This window comes from Cibotium barometz, chromosome 2 (genome assembly GCF_041138505.1).
Source record: "Cibotium barometz isolate CiBa-2024 chromosome 2, ASM4113850v1, whole genome shotgun sequence".
Lineage (NCBI taxonomy): Eukaryota > Viridiplantae > Streptophyta > Polypodiopsida > Cyatheales > Cibotiaceae > Cibotium > Cibotium barometz.
In genome coordinates this window covers 68,279,475-68,292,818 of record NC_141047.1, presented here as the reverse complement: position 1 = coordinate 68,292,818, position 13,344 = coordinate 68,279,475, and the positions used below count along the sequence as shown (strand labels likewise).

General features: G+C 48.4%; 1 long non-coding RNA gene across 1 annotated transcript; it reads right to left on the bottom strand.

The window, feature by feature from the left end:
• Positions 1–10,273: 10,273 nt before the first annotated feature.
• Positions 10,274–13,085, bottom strand: LOC147641395 (uncharacterized). Its single transcript, XR_015267676.1, has 2 exons — positions 12,775–13,085; positions 10,274–10,506 (listed from the first exon to the last, which is right to left on the bottom strand). It is a non-coding gene; the product is annotated as an uncharacterized LOC147641395 (long non-coding RNA).
• Between the last annotated feature and the right edge of the window lie 259 nt (positions 13,086–13,344).

The following is a 13,344-nucleotide window of genomic DNA, read 5'->3' as shown; positions in this document are numbered from 1 at the left end:
TCAAGAGACCTCCACACCTCTGCCTTCACATTTCGTGCTTTCCCATCTACCTCATGATCTTTCACGGCATTATGGACTTGCTTCCACAATCCATAATTAATCCTTGAAACTGTTCTACCTTGCCTTGCTTGCTTACTACTGTGTTTGGGTCGAGACAAGAATCTTCTTGCCTTAACACCACCAATAGAGGCTTGATTGGTACCTCCTTGCCATTGGTAGACTATGAAATATTGTTCCAAGGGTCATACACAGTGGTTTCTTTACCAGAAATATTTCTTCAATATGGATATATTATCCAATAAACTCATCTATACTTTTATTCAAATGACCTCTTATCCTCCACACGATTGCTGGATTTGACAGTAAAACTCGTTTAATCCTTTGATCTCTCAAAGTTAGGATATCGCATGGAAAATCGAACTATATCCCTTCCTGCTAACTCCACTAACATCAAGAGCCTCTTGGATTGTAGTACCATCAACTTGATTATTGGATATAAAGTCCTCTACAATATTGCGTTTGATTGTTTTGTATTTTTTTTCTTCAATCAAACCTTTTGCTACACCACAAGAAAGCAATCCTTTCATTTGTTTAACTGGAAGAAGGTTGGGATCCATATTTTCTTTTGCAGGCTCCAATATTTCCTATAGTAACAACACAATATGCCTATATTATTCAACACTTCCAATATTGTTTTGCATTAATGGACAAAATAGATATAGTCATTTGAGAGCATTTTTAAGTATAAAAAATGAAAAATTACAAACTAGCCTTGCTTCCTAAATTCTTCGCTTGCATCCACCAGTCCCAGTCTTCAAATTTGCAATGTTTTTAATCTTCCTGCTTCTTTGTCTGTCTCCAAGCACGGTTCTCTTCCTTCTTGCTCTTGTCAACTCTTTTTTACTCTTTGAATGCTCCTCAATTTCATTCTGCAAACTGCTGCTCCAATTTTGCACGAATGGCTATCTCTTGAATCCTGGCCCCCTTTTCTTGTAGGTACATCGTTTTATATGTTTCTGCAAACGCAGACCGTGCTGAAATATAACCAAGAAGTCCATTTTGTCCATCGCCCGTAAACCTCAGTAGTGTGGTTGGATTGACAAATGGAGGTGTAGAGTTTTTTACTAGACATTTTGGATATATGCTTCCATCGCACCATAAGTCAATATGTTGGAGCCCTTCTCTTCTCATATTTTCCCGTTGTTGAGCATTCAGCACCGTATCCTTTCGTCTTTTTTGTGCTGGAGCATATTGTTCTTCTAAGTCGATGTGAAGACGGTGTAATCGCTTCTTCTGAGATTGTGACTCACTAGTATCGGCCATTTTTTGTGCTTCTGAGGTTGCAAAGTTTGCTTGTCAATCTCATAGTCTTTTTGTAACATGAATCGTGAAAGTGTGGCAGTATCCATACAATCATTAAGTTCAGTGATGGATTCTTTATGAGAGGCCTGCACACGTCGTCAAAAGAGATGCGGAATCTTCGGGAAACAAAAAAAAACTAAGGAGATATTTAATGCAAAATCGTGTTAGTTAGACAAAAGGTTATCTTATTCCTTTCTAAACTGACAGTTCGGTAGTCCTTACTGATAGTTTTGAGGCACGTTTCCATATTTTATTATTTTTGAGGTCTTTTAGGAGAGAAATAAATCGAAAAATAGTGAATTTCTTATAGGGCCCCAAAATGAGCTCCCTTTTTCCCTAATGGACCAGTCCAGAATCTTCTGAACTCAATCATAGTCAATGCTCAATCCATCTCTAGTGATCTTGTGTTCCAAGTAAATGATGTCGATTAAAGAACTCACATTTACTTAACTTAGCATATAGTCGATTTTGTCTTAAAATAGATAAGACAATCGTGAGGTGTCTGACATGATCCTCAAGAGTATGACTATATATCAAAATATCATCCAGGAACACCACCACAAATTTTCCCAAATGTTCACGAAAAAGATTGTTCATCATTTGCTGGAAAGTGGCTGGAGCATTGGTTAACCCAAAAGGTAATACGAAAGGCAGTTCTTTCGACATGCCTTAAATCATGAATACTTATCTGGTGATAGCCAGTACGTAAATCTATCTTCGTGAAATATTTTGCTCCTGCTAACCGATCAATCAGGTCATCTGATCTAGGGAGAGGATAACGGTTCTTAATTGTCAGCTTGTTCAATCTCTTGTAATCTATACACATTCTCCAAGTATTGTCCTTCTTTCTCCTATGCAACACAGGTGCACCCCAAGGTGATTTACTTGGACGAATTTGGCCCATCCTCAAATAATCTTCGAGTTGTTTAGCCAACTCATATTCCTCGGCTTGACTCATCCTATAAGGTGGAATACTGACAGGATGAGCACTAGGGATCAAGTCAATATGATGATCTACTGCCCGTTCAGGTGGTAAACCCAATGGCAGTTCCTTAGGAAATACATCTTGAAACGAATCAAGTATCTTCTGTAATTCTTTGCTTTCAAACACATTCAATTCATTTACATCCATGGAAGGGATGAGAAAAGAAGAAAGTGGAATCAATACACAATGGAAAGCGGTATACAAAGAAGAATTCATTATATTTCCAAAATCCCTTTTAGCAATGACTTTATCAATGTTAAGCAACTCTTCCGAAGATCCTGGATGTTCGTAAGATGCTCAACCATGCTATCCCCTTCGTTCATTAGCAAGTTTTCAAGCTCTTTCTTCAAATAGGCAACTCTGGCCTCATTTTTGGCTTGGTACATAGTCTCCAATATATCCCATGCACGCTGTGGGGATTTACATGAATGGATGTGAGGAATAATGGATCTCTTTACTGACAAAGAGATCAAGGCCATAACGTGCATTCCGTCTGCGTTGCTTATGAGTGGCAATGTAAGTGTTGGTGCTTGCTGAGCATTTGTGCCAAGAGTTGTAGCAAGTGCAATGTCTGTAGATCTAGGCTTGTCACCACTGACAAACCCCCAAAGGCTTTTTCTCACTGGCAATTTCTTGACCATAAAATTCCACAGGACCACAAGGAGTAGTTGGTGCCATCCAACTTATCCTCCCGTGAGAGTACACTCCGTTGTGTTTTGTGCCATTGATGCAAATGCACAAACTGCAAAGAGGTTCAAAAATAATCTATATGCAACCAAAAATGCACTGCTGTGCACTATCAAGCCCAAAATACACAAACTGCGAGTAAGCTGTAGTCACATGTGCTGTAGCACTGCTTGTACCTGTCGCAATGAACTGAGAAAAGAATGAAAATAGCCTCGAATTTCACTTACAAGTGTAATTAGTCAGCTTCGAGTAGTGTCGTGTGTAATTGACCAATATTGGAAGACAATATAAGCCCCAAATCAGAAAAGCCCCAAATTTTTGTTTATAGAAATCCAAGGTATGTGAAATGTAAGGCACCTTTAGCAAGTACAACAGGTCTAGATGTTGATTCAGCTGTACGGAAGCCTTGTACATCAGTCAGGTACAATCTGGCAGCAAGTACAACTGTGACTGGTTGGTTTCGGTTCAGAGTTGTATTAACACAAGCAGGGCAGTAAGGCGACCACACGTGTGAAGGCGAAAACCAGTTAGGGTTTGGTTATACAGTATGGAAAGAGAGCAGATTAAGATTTCTGGCGATGGACGAGGCGGGTTGAGTTGCTATGTACCCTGAATGGATTGATTTGACCTGAATCTGTACAGTAACCCTAAAACAGGCTGAAACCCTAAAATGGGCTTTGATACCAATTGTTGGCACATAGGAGGAATAGGGCTAGGGTTAGGGTAGCAATGGGAGCTCACACACACACACACACACACAAGGAGCAAGTCAACTAGTAGGAGAGTGAGAGAAATACTTGCATGTATAGTGATAATGAATGAAATGAAGTACAAGTAGAACTTATAATGAAAGCCCTAGTTTAAGTGTCCTTTCACACTAGGTGTCCAAGGGGAAAAACCCATTGGGATAAAACTACCCCTGGAGTTATTTTTTGTTCACATGTGACACTATATATTTGCATGCCTCAACAAATCAAAACCCCATTCATCCACATAAAAGCAATTGAGGTGGCAAAGGGTGGGGCTCATTGATCTACAGTCAGAATGGGAAAAGGACAGGTAAACTTCACAAGGTAACGCCTCACAACTTTGCCTCAGCAAGCTTGCGCTCTTTGTGATACACAATCTGCTCAAGCTCATCCACTTCTGGTGGATCCTTAATGACTACTTCACTGGGCTCCGGCCCTACATACTTGCGAAGGAGACTCACATGAAAAGCATTGTGTATGTGCCAATGACTAGGTAATGCCAATCTGAAAGCCACTTCATTGATCTTATCGATCACTCGAAAAGGCCCATAGTACCTGGTTACAAGCTTAGGATATGCACTCTCTTTGCTAGGCCTCTTTTCAAGTCTTGCTTTCTCAAATTTCAGCAATACCCAATCATTTTCCTTAACATCCAATTGCCTTCTATGCTTGTCGGAAGCCTTTTTATTTCTGTCTTGTGACCTTGCAATGACTGTCTGCGCATGAGCAAAAGCAATATCCAAGTCTCTTTCATACTCATCAGCTGTAAATATCTCATCCTTTGTGCGAAGGATGGGTGGCAAAACCACCTTAAACGGGGTCTTTCCCGTAGATGCATGCATTGTGTTGTATGCAAATTCCACAAGCGGTAAGTACTTCTTCCAAGAAGTCTTCTGATCCGCCACAACATTTCAAGAGATCCAACACGGCTGAATTTGCAGCCTCACTTTGCCCATCTGTTTGAGGGTGATAAGTTGATGAGAAGTCCAATTTGGTGCCCATATTATCAGATAAGGCCTGCCAAAAAAAAACGAAAAAATCCCGCTCGCTGAACCTCCTGCCTTCACCTCTGCTCGCGCTGCCTGCTCGCCCCCGCCTCTGCTCGCGCTGCCTGCTCGCCCCCGCCTTCCCTCCCTCGCGCCCTCCCCCCCCGCTTGCCCTCGCTTATGCGCCTCCCCCTTCATCTCGCCATCGCGCCCCCCCCATCTCGCTTTCTCGCCCTCTCTCGCACTGAAGCGCCCGCCCCCCTTCAGCTCGCCATCGCGCCCCCCTCACCTCTTCAGTGCCCTGTCCCCCCCCTCCGCCAGTCCTCTCTCTCCCCTCCGCCTCTCCTTTCGTGCTGCTCTCGCCCCCCCTTCAGCTCGCCATCGCGCCCCCCTCACCTCTTCAGTGCCCTGTCCCCCCCCCTCCGCCAGCCCTCTCTCTCCCCCCGCCTCTCCTTTCGTGCTGCTCCCGCTCCCCCCCTCCCCTTCTTGCTGGTTTTTCCGCCCCCTGGGGGTTCTTCCTTTTTTTTTTAATCCTTCCGCCTTCCCTCTCTGCCCTTCGTGTGCAGCTCGGTTCTTGCAGGTATCGCATTCGCACCGCCTTCGCCATAGCTTCAGACTCTGATGGAGGCTCCTCCGCCCCAGAGGGACTCTTCTGCAGCCCCCTCGACCACCCCTGAGGATACCCCCATCAGGCTTTCTCTTTCGCCAGAAGAGGAAGCGAGCCTCGCCGCAGAGGTGGAACGCCTTTAGGCACATTCCACCATCTGCAGTATAGTCGGCACTCGCCCCAGCAGAGGGGAGATCCGGGATCTTCTTCAAGCCTGCCTTCTTGCAGACATGGGCAAGATCTTGGACGTTCAGCTTCTGGGCCGTGGACACTACCAGATCGAGTTCGAGACTGCCCAGAGCGTGGCCCAGGTCCTTGCCATGAGTCCCCTTGACATCAAGGGCGCTCGGGCATTCTTCAGACCTTGGCAGTATGGCTTTGACCCCGTATAGCGGCCGAGCAGGGAGAGCGCCTTTTCCATGTTACTGTTTGCTTCCCTGGACTCCGCCGCGAGTACCTTCCGCTCCTTTCGAGGCTAGGAGCACTGGTGGGCTCGGTGCTCGAGATTGGCCCCACTGCAGCCTCAGGTGGTGGCTAGAGCAGCTCGGCTACCTTCGGTCAGAGTCTTGGTTCTTGACATCTCCTCCCTTCCGAAGGTCATTCAGCTACCTAGGATAGGGGGGGGATGGATTGATCAGAGAGTGGAGTTCTCGGGGCTCCCGAACCAGTGCTTTATTTGCAGACAGGTCGACCACCTGGCCAAGGCCTGGCCTCGCAGGAGACCCCGACCTGCACCGCAGCAGGCAGGCCCCTGATGGCCTGTCCACAGATGCGGCTCGGTAGGCAGCCTCCGGGACACCTGCTCAGCCCACAGAGACCTCGGAGTGGCAGCCTGGACAGGGGCGCCGTCGAGGGAGACAGCCCCAGCAGCACGCCCAGAGACCGATGCAGCAACAGCCACCACAGACTCAGCATCACTGGGTTCCCGTGAGGAACAGCTTTGCTCCCCTCCAAGAGGAGACCCCAGCGCCGACTGAGGACTAGGAGATGCCAGCACCAACTCCTTCGCCCTCGTCCCCCTCCCCCGTCCTCCCCTCCCGCCTCGCTTCCACCTTCGCCTCCTCCCGTCCCCGTTTCGGTTTCGGCAGCGGCTCCTTTCCCACCCCCTTCCCCCCCCCTCCCCCCCCGCTCGCCTCAGCTCCTCGGGAGGCCCTGGCAGTCCCCTGGCGTTCACCTGCAGTCTGGAGGGCTCTAAGCACCGACCTTGCTCGAGCACCGCAGAGGAGACTTACCATGCCGATTTGGGCTTCACAGATATCCTCTATCCGCAGTCGGCTGAGTCGTCTCGACACTAGACAGTGCTCGGAGGCTTTTGATTACTCCTTCACATGGCTTTTTGGAGCAGAGGGCCCCCATGAGCCAGCACCCATCCGCCGAGTTCATGTAGTGATACCTCCGGCCCGCGGGGAGGAGGCACTTGATTCAGCAGTGGCCTTCTCATTCCCTCTCTGTGGCCATTGCGACCAGGAGTGGACCCTGGAGCTCGCTCTTAGCACTTTGAAGACTCAGGCAGTTGAGTTTTCTCACCATGTGAGCGATCTGGAGGTGACAGATGTGATAGGCTGACTATGGGAGTTGGCTCATTTTTTCATTGATCCCGGGAGTGTGGATGCCTCAGGGATTCGACATTTGGTCGTTCGCATTGTGGCAGACTTAGCACGCGACCCTGGATATGTATGCATACACGAGGGTGCTCTGTCTGAGCAGGAGGCAGTCGCCATGGGACACAGCCACTGGCGCCTGATCCGAGATTCTTGCATTACACCGGGTGGGCAGATTCGTAGCCGCTCGGATGGGGACTATTCTCCATCCAAGCTGCTTGCGAAGGCCTGTCGTACGGCTGAGACAGCATCCACCTCAGTAGGTCATCCATGAGGATCATCTCATGGAATGTACAGGGCCTTGGCGGCGCACATTATATACGTTATCGTGGTTGCTTGAGGCAGGAGCTTCAGAGATGCCTGGTTGGGGGCCGTATTGATATTCTGTTGATGCAGGAGCACCATTTGGGTGAGAGCAGGATCCGGAGATATGGTTCGGTGATGCCTGGTAGATGGAACACCTTTTGGTCTGCAGGATTTGGCCCTTCAGGTGGACAGGGAGGAGTATGTAGGGTCATTGCGGATGTATGGCGGCAGGCCATTGTGGATCGCGGGATCATTGTGCCTGGTAGAGCACAGTATGTCATTCTGAGGACGCATGATGAGCTCTTTTGCGTGCTCAATGTCTATGCGCCCAACCATGCTAGTGCCAGAGCAGAGTTCTGCGATCCTCAATACTGTCTACAAGGTCTTGGCAAATGCCTTGAGTTTAAGGATCCAGCCCTTCCTGGGAGAGTTGATTCATGCTACCCAGACAGGATTCGTCAAGGAGTGTAGTATCCTCCTTGACAACATTTTCACCTTCTTCCCGAGCTAGATTTCTTGGTGAGGACTTGGTCGTGATGCTTCTCGATTTTGAGAAGGCATACGATAGAGTCGATTGGGGTTTCTTAGAGGGCACTATGCTTCGCCTGGGCTTTGAGCCAGGTTGGATTCGAGGGGTGGCGGCTCTATATTCCGGAGCTCGTAGCCAGGTGCTGATTGTTGCAGGAGGAAGAGGGCCGAGTTTTGAGTTGACCAGATCAGTCCGTCGGGGGTGTCCTCTCACCCCATTTCTTTTTCTCTTCTTTGCGGAGGCTATGAGCATGTATTTGATGGCAGAGGAGGTTGGTTTGAGAGGGCTCCAGCTCCCAGTCAGGGGGGAGGACCTGCTCGATGCTGAGTTTGCTGATGACACGGGTTTATTTTTGCATGGCCAGGAGGCCAATCTTCAGCGGCGGGCAGAGCAGTCGCTGTAGGTTTTTAGTGCAGCTTCGGGAGCATTGATCAATTGGCGTAAGACAGTGGCCTTTTGGATCAGTAGCGCTCCCACTCTGGCATGGAGCCTAGACCCGGGTTTTAGATGGATTCCTCCTGGCACAGCAGTGCGATATTTGGGATGCCAGATTGGACTAGATTTGTCACTTGAGTAGCAGATTGCCCCGCTTTTTCTGAGCATTCGAAAGAAGCTTTTGTATTGGAGTACAGCTCGGCTATCCTTGGCTAGGAGGGTGGTGGTGGCAAATCAGGTGCTTTTAGCGACCATGTGGTACATTACGTCTTGCTGGATCTTCTCGAGCTCTTGTATCAGGCAGGTACAGAGGCTGATCAGGAACTTTCTTTGGTCTGGGCGGGATGGTCAGCCAGCCAGGGCAAAGGTTGCTTGGGCAGTTATTACACTTCCGTTGGCCCAGGAGGCTTGGGCATTATAGATCCAGTTGATCAGAGTAGAGCCTTATTGGGGAAGCTTATTGTTCGGGGACTGCTTCCAGGCGCAGAGCCTTGGAAAGAGCTTCTTTTGCAGCGACTGCAGGCTCGAGCTCCCCCAACAGGGGGCACTTGGGCACCAGAGATACGATGGATCTTCATAGAGATGAGGAGGACAGGCCTCAGTAGAGGATGGGAGGACAGATTTGCCTTGAGCATCCTGAGAGCTTGGGAGTTGCTACGACCGGGGCTCTCTCAGAGACCTCCTTCCTGTGATGAGGAGCGAGCCAGACAGCCGCTCATCTGGAGCCCAGCGGCTTGCACAGAGCAGGGTCATATGCTTGGTTCTCGGCCTCGTCTAACCTGGGGACCATTGACGGCAGGCCCAGCACGCAGTTTTGGAGACTGGCAGGCCTTCTGCAGTCTCCCAGAGGAGATCTAGGTGGAGAGGCTGGGTCACTTCAGAGGGGGGTTGATTATGAGGGATGACATTCAGGAAGCACTCACAGAGGAGTGGTTCACGCCTCTTGAGCCACCGTGGCCCCACGGTGGATGGGAGCCTTTACTCAGTTGGAGATCCTGATTGCCGTCAAAGCTTGCACTGAGGATGGCAAATGCCTCTACTATGAGATCCAGGTTGAGGGCAGACTTCAGAGAGTGGAGGTGGAGTCGTCTTTGGTTGCAGAGTGCGTCTTTCAGAGGATACGGGTGGTGGCCGCTGCTTCTTCTCGGAAGTGGCATATTGACCCAAACCCTGCAGATGTGGACTCTGATTGGCATATATGGGCATATGCAGCGCGCCCCTTGGCCCGGCTCCACAGTGGGACCCTGGCGAGTACGAGTGGCATGATCCTTATGCATCCCTTGAGGCCACAGAGATCACCTTTTTCCAGTATACTATTCGGTTGGGGTGACATATTTTAACGCCGAGGAGGATGGTCTCTCCAGCTGCATCGAGGCACTGGCGGCTTCAAGGACTCTCACTAGAGTTCCTGGAGGACTTTTGGACCAGGCTTTGGGCTAGTCGACAGGCACGCAGGATCTCGACTTTCCAGTGGCTGGTCGCCCACAGGGGCTCTGCAGTTGGCACCGGGCTTGTCTACAGGGGTCTTCCGGCGGCCTGCGTCCGATGCGGCCACCCTATGGAGACACATAGACATTGCCTATGGGACTGCCCTCAGGCGCAGCAGATTTGGCTGCGGATGCTACGCATTCTGGCCCCCCTCTCTCCAGAGGGGATGTATATGTGGGGTGCCGCTGCTTGGTCAACTTCATCAGGGCCTGCCTATGGGCTATGAAACGGAGCAGGACAGCCAGGCCATCAGATTCATTAGGGGCCAACCTCGTCTTGTTCCTTCACCGTACTTCTCGTCCGTCGACTGTACACAGGAGAGGGATCTACGATGGGAGCTCCTCAGCAGCCTCACCATATGGTTCACCTTGAGGGCCTGGTGTTTCAGGGCCTTTAAGGGGAGACTGGAGCCACCAACCGAGACTGTTCGGGGGATCTGGCAGGAGCTCATCCACACCTTGCGAGGATGTATTTACAAGAGATCCCTGAGAGGGATGAATACAATTACCTAAAATACTATACTTGGTGTCCCTATGCTGAAAAGAAAAAATATGACTAGACCAATCTATCTGGACTTCAAGAGTCTTAAACCACTCAATCCTTAATAACAAGTTCTACATTTTCCAGATGCATAACATAGCATTCCAGAGTATCTTTGTAGTCCTGAATCTGGATTGGAAGCATCTCCACCTTGTGATCCCAAACTTGTCTTCCCGCAGGTAGACGTACCTCATAGGTATGGTCGCTAAGTGTCGTATCAAGACTCAATTTCTGCACAAGTTTGTAGTTAACAAAGTTATGCGAACTGCCAGGGTCTAAAAGAATGTGAATCTTATGGCCATTCACTTCTCCATAAACTCGGAGAAGATCATGCAAGCCAAATACTTTAGAATTGAACAGACAATCAGAACAAGTACTAGGGCGAGAAAGTACAATAATTGACGTACCTGTCTCAAAGACAACTGGTTAGCTGCCTTTGGCTTGGGTCCTGTGTTTGACTTTCGGGCACTCGTTACACATGTGTCCTTTTTCTTCACAGATAAAACAACGTCCATCTTTCTTGAGCTTTAAAGTCCTAAGGAGTCGTTTCTTCTTCGCTGGTATCGAACTTGAATTCTTCGAAGGTTGGTCCGAAGACTTGCCTTCAGTAGTGTTAGCCATAGGTGTGGAGAACTTTCTTTTATGCTTGTTCCCCTGCTCGGTTTTAACGGGTTTCGACTTGGAAGAGACCATCGTATCATCATAGATACGAGCTGAATGAATGGCCTCGTCTAATGTTTTACATTTGTTATTTTTAACCTGTAAATAATCGGTACGAGTCTGGTAAACCAGCTACGAAAAACCCCAAAAGAGTAGTGGGATCCATCTTTGTAGCTTTCATCTGCAAGTCACAAAACTTCTGGAGGTAGACCTCATAAGTGAGGTGCTGCGAGGTCATGGTCAAAGCTGAAAACTGGGCAACAACATCGTAATCATCCTCTTTCTTGAGGAATTCTTCCCTGAAAACGTCTTCAAATTGTGCCCAAGCCATTGGCTTAGGATTGAGTTTCTTTCACGAAAGCAAAGCTTTACCGGACAGGAAACTTGCTGCTAACTGTATCTTCTTTCCGTCATCATATGGATGAAACTGAAAGTGAACTTGCCACTTATGTAGCCACGTGTCCACGATCTCCTTGGTTCGCTGCTTTTGCTCGCTCCCGAATGGTTCCGAAGTAATGTTGGGACCTAAAGCTAAAACTAAGGTAACCATACCCGAGAAAGTAGAGAGGGTAGTGGTCAATAGAGCGATGGAGTTCTGCAAAGCTTGCATCTGGGCTGTGATTTGTGCCTGACGTTCCGTCGAAGAAGCTTCGAGAGCTACTTTGAACTCTTGGAAATCTGATTTTGACACAAAATCGTCAAAAAGATCGGCATCGGTACCTTCCGTAGGGTCGGCAAGCCTTCGTGTTCCACAAGGGGCTCCAACTCCGATTCTTGGGTCGACATCGTGAAGAGGGTATGTGGAGAGAAAATTCGATCTTTGCACAAGGAAAGTGCGAGCGAACTTGAGAGTTTGAGAGCTTGAGAGCTTGAAAACTTGAGAGATGTGTGGCAAGAAGCCCACTTGAGGGGGTTTATAAAGGTTTCCCAAAAAAAACTAAAAGCCCTCAAAAGCTATGCTTGGCTTTTTTTTTTGCTTTTGTGTTTTTTTTTCTTGAATATATATATATATATATATATATATATATATATATATATATGAATATATATATTTTATTTTCTTAAAAAAAATAAAACACCTTGGAAACCTTGGAGAGGGGGGGGCGGGGGTTTCTTTAATATAGGGTGTAAACCTATTGGTGTTCCTGGTTCTCTCGGGGGGGGGGGGTGTTCCTGGTTCTCTGGGGGGGAGGGGGTTGTTTCTTCCTCTTTTGTTAGCTTGTTGGAATCCCTCCTTGTCCACATTAGTGTCCTTCTGGGATGGGGAAATGGCCCTGTTTGTTGGAGTGGAAGCATGCATTCGGGAGATTTTTATACGCAATGGGTTGCTCAATCACCAGGTCCTCTCTTCCCACGTAGATGGTTAAAGATTCTGGAAGATCTGAACTCAAGTCCATTTCTATTAGTGCTTGAGGGTGCCAGCGGGGGTTAAGGTCCGGATGGGGTCTCTACCCTAACAGTTTGCCTAGTGGTTCGACGATCATCCTCAGAAAAGGGTACAGGTATAGAGGGAGGTCCGGAAGCTCGACCCACACTGGGCTTCTAGTGGGTTTAGGCCCGTTAGGGTAGAACCAAGGCGTCCATTTGAACAAGGAGAGAGGGGTGTTTTTGATCGCCATGCCCTCTTCCTTGAACATGAAACTGAAGTAGTTGTTGGGCAAGTCTTGGATCTGCTCTATGACAACTCCTCTAGAGAGCCAGTTGCTTCTAATCCACCCCCGCAGGATGTCAGCCGGTGGTCTTGGTCCGTGACAAAGGCCGATGAGGACCTTGGCCTGGTAAGAATCAAGGCTCTGCTTCACCGTGTAAAAAGGAAAGGAAGGGAAACCGAGATCTTACCTGTTGGGTCTCTATTATTCTCCGGCTCAGAACTTCTGAAGCTCCTGCTTTCTTCATGCAGATTTGCTCCCTTGAGCTGCCTACAATGTTTGCCTCTCCTTTTGCTGGCTCGCGGTGCTTGCTTGCATGATCGATGAGTCTCCTTCTCCCATATACTTGCAAGTGGACGCTTCTTGCATCGGCGTGCCACTCGCTGGGAAGTCAGCGTTTCTCGAAGGGGTCGACCAGAAAGAGGAGGGCTGAATGGTTGGGCAAAGGGGCCTCTGAAAGAGAAGCAGGGCGGGAAGGAGCGGAGCAGGCTGGCCACCCTAGATCGACGCCATCCTATCCAAAACGGCAGCCGTTTTTGTTCCCGTTGCTCCTTTCGATCAGTTGACTCAACTTTGCTATTTTTCTTTCGCAAATCCTTTTTTTTTGGGCGGGGGGGGATTTTTCCAAAAAAAAACTTGGGTAACACCAAAATTTCGCAGAACACTATTTCAGCTTTATCGGATAATATTGAGAAAAGAAATGACGCACGTTTTTTTGGCTCGGTGGGTAAAATTAGGCCCCCACAAAACGGCCCAAAAG